Source organism: Aythya ferina (genome assembly GCF_964211825.1).
Source record: "Aythya ferina genome assembly, chromosome: 5".
NCBI lineage: Eukaryota > Metazoa > Chordata > Aves > Anseriformes > Anatidae > Aythya > Aythya ferina.
The window spans coordinates 1,983,538-2,006,716 of record NC_140301.1 but is presented as its reverse complement, the minus strand read 5'-3'; the positions used below and the strand labels follow the sequence as shown (position 1 = coordinate 2,006,716).

The following is a 23,179-nucleotide window of genomic DNA, read 5'->3' as shown; positions in this document are numbered from 1 at the left end:
AGGTATGGCTGAGTATCTGAAACTTCAGGAGAAAGTATTTGTAGTTTGTTAATTACTTTTACTGGGTAAGATCCTGGGAGGTGATAAATTCTGGCAAGATTCTCCAAAATTAATAGGAATGGTGGGTACTTAACACTTTGTAGAATTTGACCCAGAGTCTGTGTGAACTGCCTCTTTTGCCTGCTGGTAATTAAATGGTTATTTTTGCAGTGGAACTGCAAGCTGTGCTAATCATAGTGCTGCAAACATTACTGTGCAATTAATTCTTTTTTAGGGCTTTCAAAAGTAGCTCTTGAAGCTGACAGCTGCAGCCTGCAACGTATCAAGTGCTTTATATAGCAACTTTAATGAAAACTCACTTGAATGTAAGGTCAGTCTCTCCACAGTATGTACTAATTAAATTTCCACTTTTCTTTAAAAAGCAGATCACATCTGGCCCAAAGACAGGAGCCCCTTGTGCCAGACATGTAATGGAATAGGTGTTGTTTTTTACTTCTCATCTCTGAAAGATAATGACATGGAAAATTCATTCTTTTCTACTCTTTAGTAATCTTCCATCTGCTATTGTAGTTGTTTGTAAAGCCGAAAACAAAAGCTAATCACAAACTACTTTAAAAGAGTTTTTTTTTTGTGAGCTCCCATTTCAACATTAGTTTATATAGACAAGGTTGTTGAAGCAGAAGTGTTGCAAAGCAGTGTGGGACATGGTTCAATGGTATTTGCAAGACTGGGTTATTAATATTGCAGCATCCATGTAAACTAGTTGCTAGAAATTAGGTATTTAAAAATATATATATAAATATTTTCATTGCTTGTTGTCCACTTTAATTTTTTAGCTGAATCTTCTAGTTCCTTGGGAAGCAGTCTTTAAACTTAAAGCACAACATCAATATTTTTCTCTTGGAATTCAATCTGAACTTAAGGAAGAATTTGGCTAAGTGGATTTCTATAATTCCTTTCATGATGAAAAATCAGATATTTCGGTACGCTGTGGTGAAGTCTTGGATATCTGCATGTTCTGCGCATACCCCAAAATACACTTTCGCATTATATTGTAGGTAAATTAATTTACACGCCTTCTACTAATTTCTGTATGAGAATGCAATCTTTCTTGTCTTAAAGATGGACAGTAACATACAGGAATCTCATAGTGATGTTGAAGAAATTTCTAGCTATGTTCTGGCATTTTTGACTGCAGGGTAAGATCCTAGACTGTCTGAAGATGAGGAAAAATATCTTAAAAAGAAGTGGGGTATCTCGTCCCAGATAAACTCTAAACTGTGACTCAAGATATACAGAAGTCAGACATCTGAGATGAGCAATGTAAAGACACTATTTTTGCCATTTTTGGAATAGTATGTTTTCTAACCCAAATCAGAACAAAATCTGCTTTTCTAATTTTGGAGGGGATGGGTTGAAGCCTAGCTGGAGGTGGCAACACAGTAGTACTGGTGGATCCTGGCATGTCAGTGCAAAAAACGCATGTTCCAGACTTTTCATTCAGTAACATGCATGGCCAGACATCAGTCTGTGGGGGTGGAGGGAATGACTGTGTTAAGTCTTCACTCCTTTAAAGTGCCATTAATTTCAGAAGGACAGAATTTCACTATAATACTCTCAAAGAAATAGAAATTACTGATGAGGGGATGACAGCTGTAGAGGAAGCAGTCAATCCCTGCATTATTTTTTATGTAAAATGTAACTTATACTGTTCCTCATTTACTTTTGCTTTGTGTCTTAATAGGACCAAAGGTAGTTATTTCTTTCAAGCTGTTTGTCAGAAAGGTGATTCCAAATGAACTTCCAAGAAATTGAAGCTGATGAGCAGATTCCAAGATGAGCAGTGTTACCATGGCCATACAACAGGCATACCATGACTGGGTGAGCATTTTTTCTTAAGGGTTGCAGAACACAGAAAAACTCTGCATTTCAGCCTGCTCTTCTGGAATTGATTTGATTGGAAGAGAACAATGTTTCCAGATACCATATACTATGGTATACTGTTTGCTTACCTATCCCAAACTAGGGACCTTGAGATTTTGTATTCTAAGTAGTTAGTAAGTACTCTCTTTCCTGAAAAAGCTGTCCTGTGTCACTGCAGAATGTTTTCTATTGCACACAAAACATGAGAGAGCTAATTCCTCTACATGAAAGAAGCCAACGTGAGAAATAGGTTATATGCTGGGTATCCAGTCATACTGTAACTGAGCAAAAAGTGTTCTTTTGCAAATAAACAAATAAATAAATAAATAAATGATGATAGGTAGCTTTAAGCACTGGTGGGTAGATTGCTGTATGGCTCTTTGAGATCAGCCAATTGCAAAAGCAGTATCAGCAAAATACTAATTTAATGAGTCTGTTTTGTGAACAATTGATGCTCTGGAAGGCACTGATTTTCTCTCCTATTACTTTGTGTAAACATACTTTCATTCAGCAAGCCTAATTGAACTATGTGAATAGTTCCATTGAAAGTAATAAGATTAACCATGCTGGAAGCCAAGCACATTCTTAAATATGTTCCTAAACAGTGACTGCAAAATTTAGTACAACAGGGGCCCCAAGGAAGCCTGAGCCATTTTGTTTGGCCATATTACCTCCAATAGAAAAAAATACGCACAGTAAATTACTAATTCTGGTAAATCTTATTTCCCATGAATGTCAACCATAAGTTCTCAAAATACCAAAATTTCATTTGCCTTTTGGATTTTGTTCCTCAACACAGCAATCTCCTCCATTATTTTTTCTATATTTTAAAATTATTTTCCAAGCTTGTAGTGAATTTTGTAGATAAAGCATTATTTATAGGTTACAGTAGAAACCAGTGTAAGGTATATCCTGTGCATTCTGATAGGCACATACAAGTAAAATGAATGTGTTTCTATCCGTTAGTTGGGAAGATAAATAAACTTTTTACTCATTCAAAGGTATATTTTCCATAACTTTTGCCACAGAATATATGTGAATTTAATGTAAGATGTCAGTGTGGATAGTTTGTATCCTTTTGTAGAGGAATCTTCTGATCTCTCCTATTCTTTTTAATCTTCTATCTCTGTGCATGGTAGAGGAGATTGCTCTGCAAAGAACAGACTCTTTGGAGAAATACCACAGAACCACTCATGTTGATGTGAAACATGCTTTGCAGATGCAGGTAAGACAGAAAGTCTTTAAGTTGTCAGGCTTAGCGGAAGCTGGATACTTTTGGCTGTAGCCATTTCCTTTCAAATCTTAGTGTGTTGTTTTTTTTTTTTTTGTCGTTTTTTTTTTTTTGTTTGTTTGTTTGTTTTGTTTTATTTGTGTGTGTGTGTGTGTGTGAATGTGCATTTTTGTTCTAATTTTGTGTCACATGCTTTGATCTGTTTCCTAGTCTCCCACTTAATTTAATTTCATTTGTACTGTACTGACCATTTCATCGAGAGAAAATTTTATATGCATGTAAAGACTACAGAGTTTTGGACTGTGCTGAAAAATTCTAGACATGGACTCTGTGGGGAGTGTCCTCTTCATTTTATGAACCACTGCAATAACAATGGTGTTCAATAATACTGTACATTCCTCATGCTTTCAGCAGGTATAATCACAGAATCACAGAACCACAGTAAAGCTTTTAGTCTTTGCATATCTGCTAGATTTTCAAAAGAAAACATATACCTACTAAAATACGAGTCTCGAGGCTTAATGGACCAATGAAGGGCGTTAGCTTCATACTGTCTTTGAGGCCAATGATCTTTGAGTACTCAGCAGTTTCCGATCTGGTGGACTGCAACTCCCAAACTCAGGGTAAGGAAAGATATTGAAAAATGATAACACATATTAAAAGGAAAAGATGCCCCTCTGTTTCTGGCAACTTTTATATCTAAATATCATTTTTTATCACAAAAGAAAGATTATTAAAAACTCTTAATTGACTTGTAATCCTGAAATCTACTCAAACCAGTGTCTAAGCTGTACAATGTATATGCTTTTTAGATTAAATATGATTTCAAGTGAAAGAAAAGCCAGCAGCCAGTTTGGAATTTGCATTTTGGCAGCTTCATATAAGAGTTACAGAACGTGGTCTGGGCTGAGTTCTCCAGAGGAGACAGACTGAAGGCAGGGTCACGTTTTGTGATTTGTTTAGTTTCATGACATTTTTTTAGCCACATGGAAAAAAATCTGATGTTCATTGTGCTTCAGTGTTCCTTAACCTCACAGTGAGAGACATACCTAAGGAACCTTCTGCCCATATTAAGTGTAATATTTAACTGGCACACAAGCAGTATCTGAACAATTAATTTTGATTCAGTAGTAGTTAGTCTATAGGAGAGAGACAATATAATTTGCAGCAAAGGTTTTCATGTCATCCTGAGAATATTAAGTAGGAGTTCTATTTGGCACTTTCAGAGGTCTCCCAGTGGAAGACTAATGTTCACAATTCAACAAGATTGTTGATCATCAGTGAGAAGAGCCAGCAGATTATTTAAAGCTTTGGAAAAAAAAGTACTGAAGAGGAAGAGTTCCAGGAGCTCCATTTACTTAACCTACCCAATGAAAGGTAAAAGGGTGGTTCTATTATAATTGTATGAAAAATATAATAGTCTCATAATATATAAGAAATAAAATTTTCCTATGGAGGGCTTCCCAAAGTCTGTTAGACAAAAATAAAGTTGTGACGTTTCAAACTGACAAATTGAGAATCAGAAGATTAAATATTTTTACTAATTGGACCCACATTTACCAAGGATTGGCATGGATTATGCTTCCCTGGAAACACCTTAAATCAAGAATAGATACTGCTTCATAAAGTATGAATTGCTTGAATGAGTTTTGACTTTGATTCAAATTGATACTCCTGTTTTTCCATTTTTTTTTTTTTTATTCTTGACAAATAAGTAAGTGTTACAGGTTGGTTACAATGTTTTGGCAATTAATACACGCTTGTTTTCCCATAGGACCTACTAGAATTTTAAAAGTCTACGTACAGAAACAATTAGCAAAACATTCCTTTTCCTACTTAGGAACCAAAACACAATCTCACACAGTTATCTCTATTGACCAGATTATGCTAGATGTTTGACAATTTTAATTTAAAGTGGATTAAGCATTTGTGTATTGTTTGCAAATTAGGTTCTATAAAACATCCTGAGTACATGAAAATGACAGTGATTGATGTGAAGTAACATACACACAATTAATGCTGACTGAATTGTTAATTACAGGATTGACATCTCATTTGAAATGAGATTCTGCAGGTCTTTTGCAAAAAGAATTGGTAGTGTTGTCATGTAATTTCTCTGTTTTCCTCAGCTTGTAGTTTGATGTCCTGTAGTTAAAGTTTGACTAAAGATCCGGTCTCACCTTGTAAAAGTCTCTTGCAATGTAAGAAAAGCCTTAGGATAAAAAACAAAAGAGTCACCATTTGGCAAGAATTAAATCATAATCATCCCCCCCTCCCCCCCGCCCATGCTTTCTCCTACTAAAGTAGATAAATTGTGCCACACTATTGTTTATTGTTAATTGTTTTACTAGCTACACTAGCATTCTTAGCATTTCTGCTTTCTTTTCCTGGCCCTCAGGAAAACTAAGTAGTGCTATTACAGTGGTAAATTATGCACTAAATGCAGGAATCTGGCCTGAAAGGAAAGTGCATTTTCGATGTTACATTTTATAACATGAATTCTTATCTGGAAAAGGTAAAATGCTAAATTTCAGAAGCAAGGTTGTAGAGTGCCCCTTAAAACAGTAGTTACATGTAACAAATGGTTGGTTTGGCAGAAGCAGACTGACCAGATGTGGTCTCACAGCTTTAGAGCATGTGAGTATCTCCTGGTTGAAGTAATCAGGTTCTCTTGCCTGGCCACGTGTGTACAAAGATCAGTCTGGATATTCAATGACCAGAGCAGGATTATTTCTTGCAAGGTGAGTGTAGTTTTGAAAGGATTTTAAAAATAAATTCTGTGATCTGGCACGTGCTGATTTGGTGGTGTGGGTAGAGAGGCAATCATAAGGAAGCAGGAACACAGAATAGCAATGCTAACACTGAGTGGAACCAGAGGCTACAGGGTGAAAAAAAGTGACTGCATGGAGCATTCCCAGCGCTGCTGAGCTGCCACTGTTTGCCAACTGACTTCATGAATAAGGCAGCCACTGAGTACATACAAGGGGACCCAGCAGTCTGAGCAGGCTTTGCCTAAGGCTTTTTCAGGAACAGAGACTCCGTTTGTGCAAGGAAAGCGTCTCTTGGCTTAGGTGATTTCAGAGTTAGGTATATGCATGCTTCTTGATATCATTCCACTCTTTATCTGTTAATGTAATTAATTTACAAGAGTGATGCATTATCTCTGCTCTCTGTGATCTGTTAGAGAGGACCAAAAAGGAGCTCACTCAAACCAAGCGGATTCCAGAAATGTGTAGGAGTTAGACATGTGAGGAGGCGTGGTAGAAGCACAGAGGAGGCTGAGTTATGCATGGATACCCTAAGGCAAAATCGTATTTTTTACCTCCAGAAATAACGTAATGTGCAGAGAGGACCTCTGCATTCCCTCAGGCATTCTGCACACCTGCCCTGCTTGCAAGGAAGAAGATTCAAAAGCAAGCCCTACAAAATGACAATAGTAATTTATTATTATTATTATTATTAGTAGTAGTAGTAGTAGTAGTATATTCAAAGGGTAGGAAGAAACTGCTTGGTATATTGCATGCCTTATCTGAAATGTTTGGTTTCAATGAGAGGTGTAAATGTACATCACCAAGCAGAATACAGATACATTTTTTATCAGCATTTTTGTAGCCTGTAGCACTGCAAACTTATCTTGTAGAAGGATACTCTAGCTTGGGCTGCATCCTCAACTTGCATGCCTCAGTTAAATGGCTGAAATGATTGGAATGAATGGGTAACCTCACTAGTAGATTAAAAATCAACCAAACAAATGAAACAATTCTGAGGGATCCTCACTGAGGTTATTATAATTGAGAAAATAGTGTCAGTAGATGTTCAAGTTATTCCAAGCCTTGCTGGGTGATAACACTGGGGGGCAGAAATTTTACGTTGTTAGAAATTATTCAAACATTGGGGTGATGTGGTAACAGCACTATCACTCTGATTGCCCTGTTTGACTAAAAGATCCATCCCAAATGGAACCGTATTTCATACAGGAAACACTTGTGACGTCAGTCTCCCATGTCACATAACCTTCTACCTTTCAGGTTCATAAGTGACTTTGGTATTCGGAAGATATATCATTATTGTCTCTGACAGAATCTTTGTAACTTCAAAGTCTTTTGAGACAGAAAAGTAACTTGAAGTATTTATAACAGATCAAACTTTGAAATAAGAACAGTGTCTAACAATTGTTATCCTTTACCGGTCTTTCTAATAAGATATTATATGACAGGAATACTAAGTGCCTTCAGCTCAGCAAATGGACCTTTAATTCCTTCTTCAAAAGTATCTGGTTTACTCATTCTGGCAGCTAAAATGTGAAAATAGCTAGTAGTTCATATAGCCATATCATTAAATAAGTGTTACTTTCCCTAACAGACAGAGTCTGCCAGAAGAAGAACTTGCCCTGTATACATCAATTCTTCTACTATCCTTATTAATAGATAAGAAATGAAAATGCCATGGTGTTCAGAGAATTTTATAGATTAAAATATATTTAGATAGCTGACACAGACAAGGGATTTACTAATGTCAGTAGAAGAAATACAAGACATAGAAATCCAGAAGTGTTTCTGAATAATTTTGTGCTTATTCAATTTTGTGTCCAGTCTTTCCCCAAATGAAGTTCAGTGTTTTACAACCAAGCCTTTTGCTTGGCTTTGAGATTGGAAGCAGGAGGGTAAAATACTTACATTTGCTGTCTAGAGACATAGACATTTTTAATGTGATAGACTGCCATATTCTAGCTCAAGTAGTGCATAGAGGCTCTGCTTTCCATACATTATTGTTGCTGAACGTACAAAAGCCATTCAGGCCTGTCAGGGAATCACTACTTTTCTTGTTCATACTTTCACAGCAGTAACATGTCTTTCTTTTAATCCCTGTAGGGGATAATATTTTATGGCAGATTAGCTAACATGACATGCCTAATAAGTTACTAGGAAACTAGGTCTGTGGTTGGCAATATTTATGCAAAGCATGGTATGTGTTTATGATAATGAAAGCTCCCAATGTTGGTTGGCCCACTGCCAGGAAAGTTACTGTAAGGCTAGTGATGGATGAAGGTGGGAGGGATGATGTTTTAGTAAGTAGAACTGATTGCTTGATCTTTCCACTCCATGGAAGTGAGATGTTTTTCTGCTGGGGCCAGCAGACATAATTGGATAAAGTTTTCCTGGTAGAGGCAGTTTATTTAGGTGATACAAGGAGCATGAGAATAGCAGTAGAATAACAGTAGTAATAATAAGAAAAAACAGACAGACAAACAAAAACAAAAACAAAACACATGAAATAAGTAGGTGATTTGCAAATAGCAGATATGCATGTGCTTGTTCTTCATGTACTTTTTTTTTTTTTTTTTTTTTTTTTTACAAAAGACTTGTATGCATTACATGTATGCATTACATTATTAACTTAGACATTATACATTGGTTTAATGGGCCTAATTTTCCTAAGGGTTGTGTTAAAAATACATGCCCATGAGGATCATACTCCTTTGCTCTTTAAAATATAAGGCCTAATCGTGAAGAATGACTATGGCCTAGGTCATTAACTGCTAAATCATACCTGTTTGCATTTGATAAGGAATCAACATATTTTATGGAAATAAAAGAAAAATTAACACAATTTAAAATGATTAAATTATTAAAATTACTATAATAAAATGTATATTTATTAAACTATCAGTATTGAAATATTATAAACTTAAGGTATTACTACAATTATTTTATATTGAGGTAATGGTCACACACAACTTGATAAAGGATATTCCTGATTAGACTCTGGAAAAAGGGCATTTCTAATAGCAGGTTTTCTTGGGCTGCATACTTTTTTATCTGAACAGATAAAAGTTTCCAAAGATTAAAAGTTATGGGACAAGCAAATGGTAGGATGCAGCAAAGAGGGCTGCTGTCTACCATCACCAGTACCTTCTTTGGTAAAGTGACTAGGGGCCAGTATATAAGAATGATGGGGAAACTGCTTCTACATGTATAATATGGCATTAAATAAAGCACAAGGTTCCAGCTCCAAACTTTGGTGAATAAAACAAATTTCCTTCATACAACAAAGATGAACTGTTAGGATGTGCATGCCAATGAAAAATGAACACTTGGGTGAACAGATTTATTCCTGAAAATAATTTCATTATACATACTAAGTAATAGAAGAGAAATGAGAGACAGCACACTTCATCAAGCAGTATTAAAATATGTATTCATCTAGCTGGGAGTTTGAGATGTATTTTTATAATAGTTCTTCCAATATTTTATCATTTTCCTATTGGCTGGTTTCATTTGCCTATCAGGTTTAGACTTGATCTTTTTCTCTTTTTCTCTGTATAGTTTTGATCTGGAGTCATTGGGATAGAGGAAAATTTTTATCAGTTCTTTTTGTAAGTGGTATTTCTTTACAGATACCTTATTAATAGATATATAAAGATAACCATTTTTATTAGGTCTATTCACCCAAAAGAACAGGAAGTGCACTTACTCAAACTATAAATTAGGTAGATTCAAGGACCAACTTTTCTTTCCGATTTCAGAGAATGACTGTGTTGGATAAGAAGAGTAAATGAGCCAGTGCAGCTCACAGGAAAATGCACTTAGCTACGTGCTATGAGGAGCTATGTATATCCATACATATAGTACTTCAGGTATGCGTTTGATACCCATTGTCCTCAGTGAGCCAAAAGCGTATCCTGGAGTGTTTTGCTGAACTGAGCCCAGGTTCATTGAAGTATTTTTGCTTGGAGTTTCTGTTTAGGTTATAGCTTTGCGTTGATATTAAAAGGGATAGGAGGTTAACTGTTTTGTAGAATCTGAACTATAACACATTTTCTTATGAAAGCATTTCAGGGACCTTTTCTTAGTGAAGACCATGTTGAAAGGAACACAAGGTATTCTCAGTGGAATGACAGTAGGTCATAAAGAACCAAGTACCATTTCTTGTTTATAAACAGAAGATGGAGAACATTTCAAAGTTAAAAAGTAATTCTAAAGGTAAAAAAAAAAAAAAAATAATAATATTTCTATTTTCTTTTTGCTAAAGTGCTAGTTCAGATATAGAGAAAAATTGCTTTGGGAGCAGAAAAAAACAATGGCTGCCTATAAAAGCAAATACCTTTGCAACCCTGTTAAATAGATTTTTGAGAAATAGAGAAATGGCATACTTTCTCTAACAATTCTCAGTTTGATGCTTAGCCAAGACATTTCTATTTAACTTTTTTTTTTTTTTTTTTTTTTTTTTTTTTTTAAAGGAGCCATGATTAAAATAATAACTAGAAAGGAGTGCAGAGCATTATCTTTCCTAAGGGAAGATAATTTCAACATTGATTTCAACCTGAACTAAAGAAAGAAGTCCAAGTATCAAAACTTATTGCTGAATGAAAGGCTTTAGGTTGAAAGTATTGGAATAAAAAGCCTTCAAATTGAAATGTCTTAATCTCCAAATTGGTGTCTAGAAGAAATAGTTCTTCAGGTCAGGAGACATTTTGGCCAATTCATAACCAACAGGCTGCTGAAAGCTCTTCGTCAGGCAGCAGAGAACAGCTCTGAATCCAAATATCCTCAGTGGGTGCACATAAAACTGTGGTTTCTCAACACAACTGAAACAGTAGAATCACCAAACAGAATTTTTGCTCAGTAGTGACTTTGTGATGCGCTGCCAGGGTGGGGCCCTGCCTCCAGGCGGCCCTTCTGGAACGTTCTGGCAGTGGCAGCCGCAGGGGCTGTGCCTGGCCCGTGCTTGCCTGAGGCGGTGCCGCCCTGACGTGCACCCCTTCCTGGGGCGGCAGCAAGTCCGGGAGCGGGCATCAAACCTGGCGGCTTTTTTGGCCTAGAGTCAGGCTAGCAGGCTTCCTGAACCGGTATGTAACGGAGGCTTATGTATTCAGAGTGATTGGGAATTCACCAGAGGAACGGTTTAGGAAATAGTGTGACTGTGCATTGAAGTGGGATGCAGGTGGCTGGGCGAGGCAGCTTTCTGCACGCCCTGAGGTGCCATGAGTTGTTGTAATTACTGTGCGTGCTCTGGGTCTGCAAGGTGTCCTGTTAATAGATCCTTGCTGAAAAAAAGATAACAGTGTGCCACCTATTTTACACTGCTTCCTCCCTGCTCCCTGATTACTGGAAGCTAGAGGTAGGCTGTGTTTCAAAATTTGTTGCTAATTGCTCACTCCTAATGACATGCAGAAAACGGGCTCCCCAATCAGTAGGATTGTACAGTAGGTATGTTTATTCAGCACTGGGCAACACGGGGGGTAGTCCCACCAAAGTCATGTGCACCTGACACCGCAACTTGCCTTGGTTATATGCAGCAAAGAGTTACATACGCATGGAGTTTCACAATATGCGTATACATATTCATAACCTGTCCCCGCTTCATATTAAAATTAGTTCCAAGGAGTCATTTCCATAAACTCCTCCCATCTGGGTTTGCGCAGTGTATTCTGGTGGTGGTTGTTGGGGGTCGTAGGGATGAAGATTGATGACTCTTCCTCATCACCGCTCCTTGACCTCCTGTCTTTGCACAGACTCAGTTGCTCCTTGGCTCTTGTCCATCTGCAGGACCAGTTTCTACCAGTTTCTTAAGATAGGCTCACACTCTCATTAGGAGACTGACCTTGGAAAGGGGCCCATGGCTTCTTGCTGTAGTTAATTTGCACAATGCACCATAGTTAGCAAAGACACTAAGTAGCATCCTAGTTTAATGCCGTCAGCGCTCTATCAATACTTGATAAGATTCTCCTAACTCTCTCTCTCAGTCCCCCCTTTTCTAAAAAGTTAGTAAATTCTTTTGTTGTATTCTCTTATCTTGCTCTCTCCCTAAGCTCTTCTGGCTGTAGCGGGGAGGCATACCTGTGAGACCTTCACAGAATCACAGAATCACAGAATTTCTAGGTTGGAAGAGACCTCAAGATCATCGAGTCCAACCTCTGATGGTTGTGTCCTCTTGCAGAGCCCTGCAGCCAGCAGTCTTGCTGCTGCACTCTGTGGGCTGCCTTCTGCACTCTGCCTGGGGTGGAAATGTTGGGCTCTGTGCTTTCCTCCCCAGTGTATTTTTCTTGGAAAAGGCAAGTTCCTTTGGTATACAAGACCTTTTAGTTAGCCTTCATAGCTAAGGCTATTACTTGGTCTGCGTTCCTCTTTTGCACCATACAATCTGACATCAACTGCATGTATCTAGTAGCCAGATTGCTTGTTATTTTAATTAATGCTATTGGAATTATATATATGAAATATAGCAGTGCTGCTTGGTTATATCTCTGGTAGCTGTTTCATGTCTTTGGAAAGACATGGTGGAGTTCAGGACATCCATTGTAATCTGCTGCCATGCTGGGATTCAAGGCTCAAGATATGTGCACATTGCATGGTGTGGAGTTGAACAGCCTGCAAGGAGGAGGGTGGTGAGAAGCTGAGCTGCCCCTGTGGGTGTGCCTGTGATAGGGAGAGAGGGAGCCTTTTATAAAGAACTAGAGCAGTAACAAATTTTCTTGTAATTGTTACAATATCATTGTCTAAGTTACTAAAGTAACTCAGACTTAAGTTACTTAAGTCTGAGTTACTAAAAATATATATTTTTTTAATCTGGAATAAATATTTAACCTCATATTTGAGATGTGATTTGAATGTCTTTCTCTTCATGAGAGCTATCTCCATTTTATCTGCAGCATTAAAACAGAATAAAGATAGCAACATCGTATTGCTCTAGCTGTGCAGGGAAACAGTCGCTGTAGACCAAGGTCTCCCTTTGCAACAGTGGTTGTTCCTTCTGGCCTGCTCACCTGGAGATGATGAAAAGCTGCAGAAACAGCTATATATACTGCTTTTTGGTTGGACTGCAATTTGTTGCCAGTAAGGGTTTTATGGGTATTGGGAAAAAGGTTGGTGATGAAAATAAGAGATGATGGAGGGCTGGGATTTTCTGTCTTCCTTTACAGAGAAATATATATGTTTTGTAACATTTCACATCACATTGCTTGTTTCTCTAGTCCATTTGTTTTCCTAGAAGTGCTAAGTGTTGAACTGTTACTACGTAGTTGGTTAACAGGTCAGTTCCCATGGTTCTGCTGAATAAAGGAAACTGCAAGGTTTATCAGCACAGCCTTAAGCAATTCACCACTTACTGCAATGGAAACAAATGTAAAGTTAGTGTATTTATGTAGTAATTTCCTTCCCCAGGCTTTTAAACTGATAGTGGGTCAGTTCTGGCCTTCTATTTTGTATGTTCATACTTGGCCCTTGATGTCAGTGTAAATCTGCTTGTGTACATCATGTGTCTGTCTCTATATCAACTTGAATATGTCTATATTGAAGCAATTCATTTAGTCACAAGGGTTCATTTGCTTTTCTCCTTCTTATGACGGTGTAAAATTTGTTCTGAGGTGTTTGGTCTGTTCTCTTAACAAGTTGCAGAAATGTGTAAAGGGATCTGTGCAGTGTTGATGTATTTTGCCAGTAGGAACATGCAAAGAACATGCATGGGTTTTTGTCACCAACTGCCTAATCAGTTATTTGTATGCCTCTTTCCTCAGAGGAGGCAGAGGTTCATTATGGTGATGTGTTCATGCATCCAGAACTACCATTACTTTTGAGAAGAAAGTTGCTTTAATTAGGGGCGTTGGCTTCCAAAATGTGTTGTAAGTTATTAGTACATAAGCCAGATGTCAGAGTTAAATGCAGTGTAGATTTCCAGTGTGTTTATATTCATTGGTAACTACTTAAGTGCTTGGCTTGCCCTCGTGATTAATGTGAGGTTCCTATCACACAACGAAACTTTGTACTGCAGAGTAGCAGCATGTCTAAGAGTAACTAGCTGAGGGACTGTATGTTACACCTTTGCTTAGTTTATGATAACTTTTTTAAGGTGACCGTACCCTTACTCAATCATACCATCACTTTTAGTACTGAAACTAAACCATTCAATTATTATTATTTTGCTTTCATTCTGGTTCTTCTTGATTTGTACATTGTAGTACTGAACACATTTAAGAAAACCAACATTTATTTTGGTAGCTGACTGGGACTGGGAGCTGAGATTTTCTATTTTTAAAAGACTCTTCTGTAATTCCCAAAGGCCATTCTAACTCTGGGTAATCTCTTTAGTGCTGTGGGTTTTCATCTATATTGGTATGCAGCACTTTGTGCAAATCCTGCTTGAACATTGTTTTCTTCATGTGACTGACTTAATCAAAAATGTTTGTGATGGACAGTAACTGCACATTTTTCAGAGCAAATAACTAATGAAAAAACTGTGAAAAAGAAGCTATTTGTTAAAACAAAACAAAACAATGAAAACAAAAACAAAAACAAAAACTAACAACCAACTAGATTTTAACCTTGATTTAAACCTAGAGTGCTTAGTAGACAAGAAAGGGTAAGGAAGTATGAATACATTGTTACTACTTTGAGACTGATACCTATTTGAATTTGTCTTAGCTTCAATTATTGAATTATTGATAGCTATATTTTTATTTATTGGATTTTTTTTAAGTTAGTTAAGCCAAAACATGTCCTTCTTTCTCTCTCTTTCTGTATTGGTCCCCAAATTCTGTTGGCTTCTGGGACTAATGGTCCCCATGTTTATGTGTGTCTGTTTGTTTAAACCCTATCAAAATAGTTGTTGGAATAGTTTGAAACACAACCCTTGTCATTTGTTTTTACATACTAAAAGCTGTGTATGATAATATGTTGAAATGCAAGCTTTGACAGTACAGGAAGGGCTGGAATCTGTTTGAATGGAAAGAAACAGTTTGAGAGCGCTTTAGGAAGTGACAAATGCATTTATTTTTTTTAATAGGTGAAAAATTTCTTTCTTCCAAAACATCTTTGGCAAGGTCCTTCCAGGTGTTCTTACGGGGATACTTGAGTACTGCTCTGCAGAAGTAGGAGCTCCATTGCAGATAACATTCAACCTTCAAACTGAAAGGCACACATCGAAATTCTGGGTCTTATGCAGAAAAATATAATAGCCTACGTAGATTTTTATGGGGCTGGACAGCTGCTCTGTCAGCACAGGGGAAAAGTTCCTCATACCACTCCATTTGTACTTGGCAGATCTCCATTTTGTGCTCTGAAGCATGACTATAAGGCTGTAGCAGGGATATTTATTTAAAAACAGCAACAACAAAACCCAGGTTGCTGCCAGATAGCATAATGAATGGATCTGCAGTAAAATAAACATATTTTCTTTCATCTCATGATGTATGATGGGAAGACTGCTGTATCTGTAATGTTAGAAAATGTTGTGCTACTTTGGTTTTATCTCAGCTGTGCAGAAGGAAAAAAAAATAATAAAACGAAAGATGTGGCTTCATGTTTAGTTACCCATCAATCTTAGCTTCAGCTTATGAATTTCACAAATTCTTAAATCTTTTTTTCTTTACCTCTTACTCTTATGGGAAGCTTTTGTTTTCACAAAAAGTATTGCTTCTTTTGCAAAGTAGGTTTATTGGTGTTTCATTTTCATCAAGTAGTACTTCTTGACCACAATTCTGTGACTATTTTGGGGAGCCACAATAAATGGGAGCAATCCAGACAACGATTAAGCAGTCAAAATTGAACTGTTTCGCTCTGACTCCTTCCTTGTTTTTTAGTTTACTTCTATTTTTACTGTGAAGGAGGCAGAATTGAAAGGGAGCTAGTGCTAGTGTATCAGATGTGTTTCTTCCTTTCAGAAAGGAACTTGACAGCTAATGCTGTGAAGTCTTGTCTCTGCAGTGTCTCTCAGAACCTGGTAGGAGAGGTTGGGCAGGATGGATACTGATATTGTTCAGTATGAACACACAAATGACATGCATCTTGATGTTACCCGTTTTTCAGAGCCCAGAGGTTTGTGGGTTTTTCAAGTGCTGTCACACTTGTTGGTTTGAATGAAAGAAGCCCTAAAGCAGGGAGGTTGTTTAAGTTGAGAAAATAATTGGGCAGTAGGTCAGGATTTGCATGTAGCCATGCTGCTAAGTTGTTTAGCAATGAATTAAAAAAGATGAGTTTGTGAAATGATACCACAAAACACATGTGACAATTTAATCATCTTAATCTTTATTCATGAGAAGGTTGTACCACGCTAACTGTATAGTTACAGTAATACTAACCTCCCTGTTCTTATCCTTTCTGACTAGCCAGTCATGTTTGTGTGTGCGTAGTCATCTGTGTTGTGAGCTGTTGAGGTTGCAGGAACTGTTCTGTAGCAGTCAGACTTTGCTTGTAGAAAGAAATGTTGTGTAAAGTATATTTTATATCAGTCATTATCATTGTGGTCATTATTGAGCTTTGTAGCAGTGTATTGGTGAAAAACACATGTTCTGACTGGAGAAGTCATACCAGTCCCAATTTGTAGGTGTAGACTGCTGTGTTCACAGAACTGCCCCTAGCACCTCCATGGCAGTTTTTGTCCAACATTTCACAGGCAAAAAGTGGTTAACATGAGGATCTCAGTTATCTTGTTGCTGGTGCATGTCTTATTTATGTGTTAAAAATATGAGATAAGAGTTTGTCTTCTGAGAATTACAGATTGTTCCTTTAGCTGAGGAAATGAGTTATACTGCCCTGCACTGTTGCATTATGTATATATTTGTTGCTTCAGGTAGGTTAGACTGTATCGCTGTATTATAAGAGCTTTTAACACTTAAAAAAATGTTTTAGTTCACTATTTCATTATTTAGAAAAAAATGCACTATCTTCCTCTTTAGAGAAAGAGGCCTAAACAAATATAAAAAAATGATACTTGTATTTTGTAGTTTTGTGATGCTAATTCTCTGAATGCCTTAATATTTGTTGGGAAGGTTCTAACTTTACTGTTCTTGTCATTTATTACCTTGAGAATCGTTGTTTTATTTTTATGGCAAACCTATTATGAGCTTATATAATATTACGTTTTTAATCAGCAGTGCTTCAGATGATACTCCAGCTCAGTGGTAAGAGCTTGCTTTAGCTCAAATGATATTTTCCCAAAGCACGTAGTAATGCATCCACTTATTCAAAGTCATTGCCACACTAAGAAGTGTAATTACAGACTGTATGGAGACTCTTGATAAGAAAATGGAAAAAATGTATCAGCAAGATCAAAGAAGCACCTGAAGTTAATTATAAATTAGCAGTCAAGTGTAGCCATCAAAATACTTTAATTATTACTGGAAGTTTAAAAAAATCCAGCATTATCTTGCATGTTAGTTAATTTTACTGCTAAGTCCTCTCATTGTATTCATTTACACCTAAAATAACTGAAAGATGAATTGTTTCCAGCCTAAGAGAAAGGTAATAGAGATACCATGTGTCAAAGCTTTCTACTTGTACAGGAAGGTTAGACATCTCAGATATTTTCTCACATTGTCAGTGCCTCCGTATTCCTACAGTGAGGGTGGTTAGAGAAACCCCATTGAAATAGGGTGTATGACTCATGCATAAAACTGAATTATGCTGTTAAATTTACCTGCTACTAGTGTGATAGTTTTTTTGTCTGTTTATTTGTTTGTTTTTTTTTTCCCAAATCAAGAAGGTACATAAAGCCTTATTATCAAATTAGTTTTGAAGAGGGAACAACTGGTTCTGGCAGTCAGAGAGGTGCGTAGGATTACCCAGACTCTAGTGAAGGTCAGAGGGCTTGGTCATGAGCCAGCCCTTAGGTCAAGGCTTAGCAGTTGCTGTCTGATGCCATGGTACCTTCTCTAATGTCACTTGGAAAGCTCATGGACATATAAGGAGTGATGGTAATGGGGACAAAAGCTATGACTTTGTTTTGTTTTCTCTTTCTTTTTATAAAAGAGATTAAATCTTTGTCCATAAGGCGTGCTGTTATCCACACAGGCCCAATAGAAAGTGGAATAAATCCAAGCGATCTGGTTTAGAATCCAGCTTGTCAAGAAATAGAGGTATTTGGTAACTTTTTGTCATCTACATATTCTAAAACTTTAGTTTTCTTTCAATTTAAAAAGCATGTTTTTATGCTTATGCTAAATGAATTACCCAAAGGGAATAATTTAGCTAATGAATTTGGGATTTTTTTTCTTGCTTCTGAATCTGTAAACAGGTTGTAATTAGAGACAGCTGAAAGATTGTGGAGAATTCAAAAGATAATTTAGTCTGTTCTTTAAAACTGGTTGTGCAGTATAACTATTATTGGTTGTTTTGCTTTGTTTTGTTTTTAACTCTTACACATTAATTTCTATACATGAAATCAAGTCAAAAGGGAAGCAAGGATGAATAATAAAAGAACATGTAAAAAACATCTGGAATCTGAACTTCATTTTGATGAAAGATATACATGTATCTGTTTTGTCACAAGCAGTTTGTCAGTTATCTTACAGATCGACTGATTTGGAAAAGCTCAAAACCAGTTGCATAATTCAGCCAGATTAGTGTCATTCCATACAGGAATTTATCATCTTTTCTGAGATGACCTATAGACATCCCAGAGTTTCCGCAGGAAACAGAGAAGCTCTTCTGCAGTTTCACCATTAGAAAACTTCTCCCAAAGTCCAAAATCAATCATTCATGTAGAAATTTCATCTCATTATTTTTTGTCATACCCACTGTATGGCTGGAAAAAGAGTTCTTTTTGCAGCATTTTTTTAAATACTTGAAGATAGTTATGTGACAGAATCACAGAACTGTAGGGGTTGGAAGGGACCTCGAAAGATCATTGGGTCCAACCCCCCTGCCAAAGCAGGTTCCTCAGAGCAGGCTACCCAGGTAGGCATCCAGACAGGCCTTGAATATCTCCAGAGTCTTCTAAACCTATTTTCCATAGGCTAAATGGTACTAGTTCTTTCAGTTTTTCTCAGAGAATCTGGTGTGTGGGTGGCCATTCTTCATGTTATGTTCTGTTTTATTCCTTATCAATCTACTTGAAAAGCATCAATAATGAGTAAATTATGAACCTAAATGCCTGCAAAGTGAGAGAAAGTCGACATGATGTAAGTTTTCACAACTTCAGTGTCTTACAATAATTACTTCCTGCATTGTGAGGGGACAAACAAGAAAAATGGCATTTCACTTAAGAAGGTATGATGTGAAGTTTTGATTTGAGACTCTGAAATTGCAAGCCTGTGGCAAAATTGAGGGCCAGTTTCTCTATTAATTCTGAAATCTAGCTGTATAATGTGTAATGGGATATTATAATATTGGGGCATAGATGTAGCATATTCATTGGATAAGAACAGTTTTGAAACAAAGTTGTTTTTGTTTTGTTTTGTTTTTTAAAGTACTGATAGTGGAATCCTAACCGTTAACATCAAGTTAGTTCTAATCTTGGTAAATGCTAGATTTTTCAGATATATTTAAATGTAGAATTAAGGGAAAGAAAAAATCAAAAAAATCTATAGCGCCTCTGCTTAAGAGGCATTTCCAAGATTCTGGTAAATGTATTTTGCTACTGCTTCAGAGATTGCTTTTTTGCTTTGATGTTGGTATTACAGCAGATTTGAAACAGGTAACTCATTTTGTAACAGATGTGCCCATTGAGTATGCAAAAACATTTCTCTGTTTTCGTACACAGAAACAGTAGGAGAAATGGATTGAGAGTGTGATTACTTTAGTATAAGCTCTTGATATTTTTCGTTACCTTTTTATCAGCCCTATGCTACTCAAACGCAGCAAAGCTTTTTTTACCACCATGCAAGGTTCGGCTGTGGAAGCAGTACAATGTCATCCAGTGTATCTTGACAAAAGGGGGAAGCTTGGCCAGTGTGACAGCTTACTGATCTTCAATTACAAGATGCAAGTTACTGCTAGAGTGTTTACAGAAAGGTTGTAAGTTTCTATCTAAACAGTGCATTTAAACTGATCTTCTACTATAGAATGTTCCCATGTGCTATTGACGGTCAGCTGCTTCAAATCCATGTGCATGGAGTGCAACCTGAAATGCAGCATGCTGTAGGAGATGGTTAGATAATCTAATGTACACTCTTTTTTAGGCTAATACATCTGACCTTCTGACTTAACACACTCTCTTCTAGTCCTGATTTTATATTTCCAACTCAAGCAATCCCAGATAGTGGTGTACAATATCATTAAGCTATGCCATAATACTCTTAACAAGCAATTGACGTGGAATCTTGAATCTGATGGAACCATATTGTAATGCAAACTGAACAATGTATATATAATGTTAATTCTAAAAGCTGAGCTTAATTTTTGTTCTGTTTGACCAATATTGCTAATAGAGAAAAATATTTTAATTTCTGTGGAATTGCTTATACACATTTTTAAAAGTCTCATAACTCTGTTACTTGTTCCTTGCTTTGATTTTGTTTCTGGCTGTTGCAACAACAGTGAGTATAAATCTTCCAAGTGCCCACCTGCTGACTTCATGGATCACTTGCGAAGTTGTCACTAGCAGATATCAGACTAGTCAACTGCAAAAATGCTGTGGATCAGAATGAGCTAGCTACCGCAGAAAATGTTGGTTTGATGACAGTAAACATGAAAACTGATAGCTGCTAAAGTATGCGAACCGGAGTTCTCTCATTTATGCTAGCACAACACTCTTGCAAAGTGGTAGTCCAGTGTCCAACCACAATGAAACGGGATGAAAATCTCCCAACAATACTTGTGGATTTTTTATTGTTCCTTCTTTATTTCCTTGCAAATACTTTGCCATGCTGAAGAAATGGAGGCTAATATGATTAATATTTCAAGCAGAAAATATTTTGTCATCTGCCTGACTTTCCATCCCAAACTTGTGTGGAAGGATGGAAAGTAAATGAGTTTGTCTTTGTGTCAATTGATTCTCAATACATACTCAAATTTGTGGATTCTTGTATTTCTGAACTAATCAAATAAACACACTGAGAAAGGGCCTTCTCAATATGTCTCTTTAAATCTCTCACCATTTTTGATATCCCCAGGGTATGTATCTGTGTCATCACTTTCGTTTTCAGTTTGTGCTGAGCTTGTTCAGTCTGCATCTGTAAGTGTTTTATAGTTATTCTGGCAATACAGGCATGGTTATTAACAACAACAACAACAACAAAATAATAATAATAAAAAAAAATATATATAAAAAAGTTACTAAAATAAGATGTTTCTGAGGCACAAGATGTGCTGTTCATGGCATAAACAAGGATACTATACCAGTCTGTTGCTAGCTATTCCTTCTGTCTTCTCTTTTCTTAGGTCCTGTAAATTTTCAGTCTCTATATATTGTTTACTGGGGGAATTATTTTAATCAGACTCCTATGCACGTTCCTCTGCCTACCCAAAGATAAGCTTTGCGTGACAGATGGCTTCTTTCTCAATGTGTTCAAAATCTTTTCTTTTCAGGATGATTTGGTAGATGAAGGTCTGTACTTCTGTGATTAATCTTGACATTTGCTACTATTATTTTGGTTGTTGTTGCTAAACTACATATAATTATTTCTATGGTCATGTTTTATTTAGCTTTTTGAAATTTGTCTATAAGCTTACTAGGTGTAGCAAGCTTTAATGGAACTGGATTAAGAGACTTGGACATGGTTTCAAATACATCACGCTTGAAATATATGAGTATATATATATTTTTAATCCCCTTCCAAGTATCAATTGATTAGAATTTTGGTGATATTCTGTTCACTTTTCAGTTTTGATTTTTGTTGTTGTTGTTGTTGTTGTTTTTTTTTTTTTTTTCCAGAAAGAATTTACCTTCTTAATAAAAGTCTTTAATCTTAGAATTTCAGAATACAATCAAGTTTTAAGCAATGTAGTATATTTAGTTACACTTAAATTAGGCAGTTACATATAAAAGTCCTAGTTTTTTGCTTTTAGCAGTAGCTTGCTGTACTTCTTATGACATGTGAAAAGTAAACTATCTGAAGATGAGTACAGACCCCTTATTGATATGCATCCAATTTGAACTTCAGCTGCCAAATGCCATGTCTGCAATATCTCCTCTTAGAATGGGCTGCTGAACTGTTTTCTGGTAGTTTAGTGCATCCCTAGTAATTAGACAGGTCAATTTAATTCTCCTTTTGTTGTACAGTACAGGTGCTGAAAGCTGATGAGCAACAATCAATAGTACTTTCTTTAGCATAAATGCTTTTAACGTAATTACTCTGGAATCTTAAAGGTGTTTTTTGTTTGTTTGTTGTTTTTTAATTTAAACGTGGTCTTTGATAGCAGGGAGGTTCAAAAGAAACGTGGAGTGTGCATGTGATGTTCTGGTAGGTGGGTTTGATATGATTCAAGGTATGGTCAGGATGTAGTGAGCTCTTTGCAGAAACAATTGACTTATGTGAATCATAAAGACGAATGCCTTCATTCAAACTGGTCAACTTTTCTTTCACACACACTGACAAAGTGATTGTCTAACATGGAACAAAACAGGACTATAGTATTACTGCAGAACTGAACAATATCTATTACCTATGTGTTATTTTGCTGTTGCACCTAGATGCCCTCAATTCAGAACCCCCCGTTGGACTTCAACGTACGTGTAGTTCCAGATTCAGGTTACTTTCTTCAATATCTTGAGACGGTGTGAGTCTTGGGTGATGACATTGGAGGTAGTCCCTGGCTGAAGGAGACTACAATCTAAAAATAGATTTTTATTTATTTTGGAAAGCAAGTTAAAGAATTAAAATAACTTGTGTATGGATGCCTAGTGGGTATGCAGTAAAGCCCAAAATGGATTCACAGCCTATTGACACTGTGACTGTTTGATTGAGCTCCTTGACCAGGCTTTTTCAAAGTGGATTCATCAAATAATGAAGTGTTACCTACTACATTTGTAAGCAGGTAGTTGTACAAATAGTACTTGGTAAACTGCTGCTTCTTGCCAGCAGGACACCAGATTGGGCTCTTCTATTTGCAGGAACCGATGCAGGAAACTTTTGATATGAAAGGGTTACAGCTAGCTTCCCATACTTCCATACAAATTTAAGAGATGCCCTCCCTTCCATTTATGCTTCCCCTTCTTGATTTCTCCAGCTGACTGCTGTGGCAGAGCTTGGTTAACTGGACACAAGATGAAATGTCACTATGATGGTGACCCACTTTACACCACTTGAAGTGAAGGACAATGTGCATGCTGTCCTCTGTTTCAAAGTGGTACAAAAATGTTACCACTTCT

General features: G+C 36.7%; 1 long non-coding RNA gene across 1 annotated transcript in view; it reads left to right on the top strand.

Annotated features, from left to right (window-relative positions):
• The first annotated feature begins 12,896 nt into the window (after window positions 1-12,896).
• The window catches only part of LOC311437055, a 118,290-nt gene continuing 108,007 nt past the window's right edge, over window positions 12,897-23,179 (top strand). The window contains exon 1 of the long non-coding RNA XR_014693252.1: window positions 12,897-12,990. This is a non-coding gene — a long non-coding RNA (uncharacterized lncRNA). The remainder of the gene's footprint in view (window positions 12,991-23,179) is intronic.